Here is a 6,392-nt window from a genome sequence, read left to right as displayed (position 1 = left end):
ATTTCACTAGGTTCTCTGAACAAATGCATCGCACACTTTTTGAACAATAGGTGGAGGGATCAGGAAGGGTTGGAGATGATTTGGAGCGGCCCTGAACCCAGAAGATGCACTCGTTGCTGGGAGGGTTAGTTATCCCCCGCATGTGCAAGATAGTGAGTGTGTCAGACTGTGTCCAAATTTGATTAATAATAAAGCATTCTTGGTTAGCAGAGCTTAGGTGGATAAGGGTTTGACTGCATTATTTACAGGTACAAACAATGTCATGAGGGGGTTTTATAATAATGCATATTCTTAGCTTCTTTTGATGAGTGATAGTGAATGTCAGTTGATGAGTATTTTAGTATCTGTGTCCCTGATGAAAGCCAAGGCACTGGCAGCTTCTTCTTTTTATTTTTAATTAAGTTCCTTGCTCTGTGCTGTTATTTCTGAATCAGTAGGAAGTTGTGGGGGTATGAGAAGCATTAGGCGCTCTCAGAGAGATGAAGGTCAAATGGAAGTTTAACAATTTGTATTTCTTCATCCTAGAGATGCTTGTTCCTTATTGACCTGATCTATTCTATATCTATCTATCTATCTATCTATCTATCTATCTATCTATCATCTATCTATATCTCTATCATCTATCTATATCTCTATCTCTCTATCTCTATCTATCATCTATCTATATCTATCTATCATCTATCATCTAGTTATCATCTAGCTATATTTGATTATATCCATCTATCATCTTGATAGCTTTCTTTTCCTTTTTCCTTTTTTGGAAAGGTGGAGAAGGGCAAATCCCCTCAAATCCCTGGCTTAAGACCAGCTTGCATGAAAAAACTCTGGGCAGACAGGCTCCACTGGCAAGGGGAGCCCCCGGGGGCGCTGCCTTTTAGCCTGAGCTCTGCTCATGGTTCTCTTGGCACTGCTAACGAGGACCGACTCTCGGCGTCTTTTACCAACTTGGAGAATGAATGCAAAATAGGTATTTGTCCTCAGTAGGCCAGAACTAAAACACTTTACCCCCTTCACAGCGAGGTTTCCTAATTAGATATAAATACGTTTACCCATCAACAAAAATCTGATCATTTCCTTTTCATTCTTTTTTTTTTTTTTTTCCCTCCAGCATTTCAATCCAGAATCTAACGTATGGGCAAGGAAAGGCAGGGAAAGAGCTGAATGTGCTGGAGCCCAGGGGGATGGGTGAGAGATCCCTCCTTTCTTGGATTAGCACCTGACTCTGGGGGAGGGGGTGAGGAGGAGTGGGGGTGGTGGAGGAGCAGGGCTGGGGAACACAGAGGCAAGCGTGAGGAGAGCAGTTGTAAATGAGTGTATGCCTGCCCACTGCCCAGTGTAAGGCTGCCCAGCGCTGGGCCAGAGGGAAAGGGCTCAAAGTTTGGGGCGCTTGAAATTAACCCAGCTTTTTGAGCCCGCAATAGGCCTGGGCTGGGCTGGGCTGGGGAATGAGCTGGTAATGGCTCTATTTTTTTTTCTTTCTTCTACAAGCACAGTGGTTCCCCCTGCAGAATTCCCTTCGTTGGCAAAACACTGTTTTACTGACAGCGAGAATTCAATCAGAGTCTTCCCTTTACAGAAGGGGTGATCTTGCGTGAAGCAGTACATCATGGTGGCTCTTTCTGAGCTGCTTCACTGGGAGAGCCCCACAGGTATGGATTTGGTGACTATGGAGTACCCAGGTGCATGGGGTGGGGGGCGTTTTGACTATTGGAAATAAAGGTCTTCAGCTTTCATGAATTAACCCGTTCGTTGGCTTTGTTTTAAAAAGCAGAAAGGATGTCTTGTCAATACCCACATACAAGAGTAATTTCCTTGTTTTCTTTTGTGTTGTTCCCGTCACTCGGGAGAACCTAAGAAATGCTATCTTGGGTGGGCTGTGCGTGGTTGGGTTTTTTTGCTGATGGCTCATTGGACGGGCAGGTCACATCTCATTCTCCAAGGCATGGACACAAGGTCAGCTCTGAAGTTCAAGAGCGGCTGAATACCGGGGGATGCTATTTAAGGAGAGTTCTATGGTTGGACTCAAGTGTTCCTGAAGTGGACATGGTTGGGCTTGGGGACCCAAAGCCAGGAGACCTTTGAAATGCTCCGTTTTTCCTTTGTTAGTTGCAAAATAACTAGCTCATTGGGTTCTCGCCACACACATGGGAGTTGCATCCAGGACCACTCAGGGCAGAAATTGGGTGGGGGAGGATCCTCAGCTCATCCTGCTCAGCCTAGACCTGGGATCTTGATGCAAGGCATCCAACCTTTCCCCTTTCTTCTTTTCTTCCTTCACTTCCAATACCTTCCCTTTGGCCCTTATTTCCTCCCTGATAGGCTGACTCTCTCTCCTGCTCTGATGCCACCAAGGTCCTCCTAAAAAACTCTTGCAAGGGGTACATCCCCTCCTGGCCTTATTACACCTTTCTGGGCTGACAAGTCACTCCTGTCCCTCCCCAGCCTAGCTCCATTGGACTTGGAACATATTCCCATCATGAAGGCTCCTCTCCTGGGTGACCTTTCCTCTCTCATGTCCACCTGGAAAATGCCTCCTCCTGTTTCAAGGTTCGGTTCAAATCTTGCTTCCCCTGAGACTCCTGGCAGATGTAGGTTGTTCATTCTCATTCCCACTGTGCCGCATTATCCCAGCTAGCTCCCAGTTAGTGTATTGGCCTCCCCAGTAGACTGGGAAGGGGTCACGAGGGTAATGAGGTTGCACTTCAGCTTTGCTTTATCCTCAGCAGCTAGTTCAGCATGGTTATTGGATGAATGGGAAGGAGTTCTGGGCTAGGAACAGTTTGTGATTAACAATTTGAAGTGGGACACTATCTAAATGCTGTATTTAGGACCCCAATTTTTCTAGAAACTATACCAGCTTGGATAGCCATCCCTATGGGTGCTGTTGAATACCTCCCGAGTGTTCAAGACACGTTCAATCCTACTCTGGGACAGCCTTTAGCACCGTGCTGGATGAAGTGGGGGCTCCCTCAGGTCCTCTCAGGCCAACTTCCCAGTGCCTCAGTCTTACTGAGAATGGGTCCAGGAACGTAATGATTTCTTTCTTTCTTTCTTTTTTTAGATTTTATTTATTTATTCATGAGAAACACAGAGATAGAGGCAGAGACACAGGCAGAGGGAGAAGCAGGCTCCCTACAGGGAGCCTGATCCGGAGACTCCAGGATCACGCCTTGAGCCAAAGCCAGACGCTCAACCGCTGAGCCACCCAGGCGTCCTGGAACACAATGATTTCTATGATTCTTGCTAACAAATTTTAGGGGATTGGTTGCTGAGAGAGTCAGCTTGAAAGGAACTACTAGAGGAGGGAGCCCTACAACATGGTTTTGCATTGGAGCTGGTTTAGGGATTGGTGTGGTCAGCATGCATATGCCCGGTGGGAAGCAGGAGGGCGCACACCTATGGTGGCCTGCAGCCTATATAGGCCAATTAGAACTTGGGAGTCTGCGTGTGAACCCCAGGCCCACTGACTAGGCCATGTCCCGGAGCCTTAGCTCCTTCATCAGTGACACATGACAAACTGACTTTAGTTTGTAAGCATTCCTAGGACAGGGCTGTGCTGGGTGCCAGGCAGCTACAGATGAAGAGCACACAGTTGTTCTCAGCCTTGGAGCTCATGGGTTTCAGAGATGACAAGCATCCTTTCCGAGGCCACAGCAGAGCTTAAGGATGTGGAGAGCTGGTGGGGTCCCCCAAAGGTGGGCACCATCCAGCTGCCCTGGTGAGAAATACAGGGTTGTGTCATCAACATGACCTTCCCACAGTCCTCTCTTGTCAAGGACTTGGTTCTGTGACCTCAAAAGCATGACACCTCATGCTTGGGGCGCATGGGGCGCATTCTGCGGGGACTCTATGCTGGTGTCTGAGCTTTGATGAAGGTCAGCCTGGCTCCTGGCCCCTCGGGGGTCCCCGTGGCTGAGTCCTGGCTTGCCCCGGGCTCTAGGCTTGTTCCTCTCCTGTGTCTTGAGCTGCCAGGTGGACAGGATATCTCCTCTGGGCTGGCATGCAGCTCCTGCCATTCAGACACTGAGCCACTCCTGAGAGGTGTGATGTACCATAGTGATGTGTGGCACAGGGAGCAACAGTGGCTCCCTGACCAGTAGTGGGAAAGTGAACACCAGGTCCCTGGGCCCAGCTGTGCCAAAGGCCTCTCTTCAGCCCATGTGCCTGCCATTGGTGTGAGGGCCTTCTTTTCACCCCGCATCCTGTGGGGGTCATGCGGCCAAGAGCTGCACCTGGGGTCTCTTTTAGCAAAGGAGTTCTCAGGCTTATTCATGGTTAGCTTTGTCACTTGTGGACACTTCCAGTGTCCCCAAATTGACACTTAACTGTGAGTTATGCAAAAACAAAACAGTTGTGAGAGGGCATACTCCGTGGCTCCCAGAGGAAGCCTTCTCATGCTTTGTGTGCCAGGATCCACAATGCCGCCATGTTTTCTTCCTTCCTTCCCCTTGGGGCCTGAGTCCCTTGAACGGTGGCAGGGAGGCAGCCTTATGTGGTGTGTGTTGGGGGGTGACCTGTCCTGCAGGAGGGCACTGGCTATGCCATTGACGTGTCTTATATTCAAAACTGCCAGGCGCCGTCACATCCCTGGCTGATCCTGAAGGCTGAGGTCACTGGCACAAGGAGAACAGAGCCCAGTGCTAACAGAGGCTTGGAAGCAACAGGAACAGGTCCTTGCCCTCCAGTAGGAGATGGGGGGTCCCCCCCAAGTACAAGGTGATCTTGAAGAACTCAATTTACACCCTCAGCTCCTGTGGGCTGGGGGATCAGCAGAGGGCGGGATAATCCCAGCTTCTCGAGCAGATGGTTTCTGACTACCGCTTGACCCAGTTCCCTCCCAGCAGATGACTGGCAGCAGGGCTGACAGCTCTCCACCAGGGGAGCAAAATGGGGACCCTCCTCTCAGCCTCCTCTTCTCAGCAAGGAGGAGGTGCCTTTTGCCCCTCCTGGAGCCAGGTCAATGGGCAGGATGCTGCACCTTCCCAAAGGTGTGGAGCACCCCCTCTTTGCCAGCCCTGTCCAGCCGGGGTGGGGCTCAGTGAGATCCCTTCTAGCCAGATAGGAACGGACAGACGGCTTTTGGGAGGGTTTATACTGGGGAGTGCAGGGGTGCTCATTTCTTGATGAGCTCATTGCTTGATGACTTTTCTCATTCATTCATTCATTCATTCATTCAATCAATCAACCAAGCATTAGTTCAACAAGCTGCCCCTGATCTGGCATCGGATAGGGCCATGAGACCTAGTCTTTGTCCTCTGGGAGTCTGGGGCCCCACAAAGGAGACATATAGGTGAAGGGCTAATAGCCAGGCACTGGGTGGAGGAGCCTAATATGGCAAATAACTAGTCAGGACACAAGAGGGCCATGGTGAGCTTCACCAAGGAGGAGAGATGAGGTTGGGTCTTCAAGACAGGAGTTTGCCAAGTGCTTGGTGGTTGCAGTGATGGAAAGACCCAGAGAACCAGAGCATGTGCGTCTGGTGGAAGACGCAAGCAAACCCCTGAGGTAGAAGCACCTCCTTCCTGCCCAGATACCACAGGCTCCCCAGGTTCTGGCATCATCCAGCAAGTGGTGGAACGAGAGGCCAGAGAGTGCCGTGCTGTTTGGGAACAGCAGAGAATCGGGCTCTGGGGAAAGCCCTACGGAGACAGGAGGGCCGCCATCGGGGGGACCCTCCTGGTCCCCTGCTTCTCTGACTTCCCCTTGGTAAACCCGCATCAGCTCCAAGGCTGTCCCGAAGGGCCAGGCACCTTCAGGTCGGTTCCTCAGCTTGGGAGGGAGGGGGCGCTCGGCCTCCAGACTTGCGGGCCTCGGCGGGCTGCAGTCCGGCCCAGCCCCACACAGGCACGAACGGGCTGGAGGCCCGACTGCAGCTCGCAGCCCGCAGCCCGCAGCTCCCAGCTAGGGGAGGGTGGGGAACGCTGAGCTGAAGCCCCCATCCAGCTTCCGTTCCCCTACGGCCCAGCAAAGCCAGAATGACCTCCCACCCTGCTTGCACCTCACAGTCTTGCCTGTTGCAGGGGACCGCGACCGGCGGTGGGGGTCCGGGTGAGGAAGGGGACAGCGCAGGGCGGTGATCCTTGGCCCCAGCGCCGGGCCCTCTGGCATTGTTGTGCTACTCCGCACCCAGGTGGGGGCGTGAGGAGGGGAAGAAGGACCCGCTGCTCTCGGCGTTGGGTGTTCCGCGTTCACGGACAGGGTCTGTTGTCTGGGTCCCCCCAGGAACTACGCCTTAGAATCACGGTATATAGGGTTCTTTGAGGTGCTTGACCAAGTTTGGGGCGCCCAGAGTGTCACACAGGTGTTCTTGTCCTCCCCTATCACAGGTGACGAGATGAGGACGGGAGAGGGTGAAGACTACTCAAGGTCACTTCTGCGAGGCTGGCAGTGGC

This window comes from Canis lupus, chromosome 19, assembly GCF_003254725.2.
Source record: "Canis lupus dingo isolate Sandy chromosome 19, ASM325472v2, whole genome shotgun sequence".
Classification (NCBI taxonomy): domain Eukaryota; kingdom Metazoa; phylum Chordata; class Mammalia; order Carnivora; family Canidae; genus Canis; species Canis lupus.
This window is presented reverse-complemented; position numbering follows the sequence as displayed.